Below are 776 nucleotides of genomic sequence, written 5' to 3'. Positions count from 1 at the left end.
CAGCGGCGGCAGCCGCGATTACAGCGCCAGCCGCGGTGGTGGCGGCAGCTGGGCCTCCGCCGAGCCGGGCTGCTGGGCATGCGCACGCGCGCCGCAGCCGCCCCAGCGCCCCAGCCCCCCAGCCGGAGCGAAGCTGGGGCTGAGATGATCCTCTGCGAAAAGTCCCAGACGCCGGCTGAATCTCTCCCGCCTCGATCGCGGTGTCAGAGCATGCAGCTGCTTCCCCTGCAGCTGGCATAGTAAAAATGTTGACGACTACCAAGCCGCGGAAAACCTTTATTTCACAGTCGGTCATTACAGCGCGGGTTGAAGCTTCCACCCTTTCCTAAGATACACGCTCTCGGCCGCTGCCTACAATATTATCGTTGTTGCTTTGTTGATGGGCTTTGTTTGCATTGACTTGAACTTAGGTTTTGAAAAAGAGCGTCTAAGCAACGATTATGTCACTGGCAAGAGGACAACAAATTTAGAAAGGTAGTAGAAAAGGAGAGCAACCTAGAGGGGGAAACCGGATTCTTTCCTGCAGCTGTCACTGTTGGTGGAATGTCTGGCCGTGACAGGTAGCTGCTAGTGTGGGACAGGCTGCCAAAGAAGAACCGCTCCAGGGCTGGGTGTCTGCCCTGAACAGTGACACACCACCCTGAGTTCAGTCGGCAAGCCAGGATGGGTGGGGACGAGGGGCGGGAGCTCGGGTGACCGTCAACACCGCGCTGCCACTCATTTTCAGAACCTGAAATCCGCCTCGTAATGGTGATTATCACACAGTAATCCCCGGT

The sequence above is a fragment of the Galeopterus variegatus genome, unplaced genomic scaffold, assembly GCF_000696425.1.
Source record: "Galeopterus variegatus unplaced genomic scaffold, G_variegatus-3.0.2 Scaffold1126, whole genome shotgun sequence".
Taxonomy (NCBI): Eukaryota; Metazoa; Chordata; class Mammalia; order Dermoptera; family Cynocephalidae; genus Galeopterus; species Galeopterus variegatus.
The sequence above is the reverse complement of the archived record's forward strand: the minus strand, read 5'-3'. Positions refer to the sequence as shown.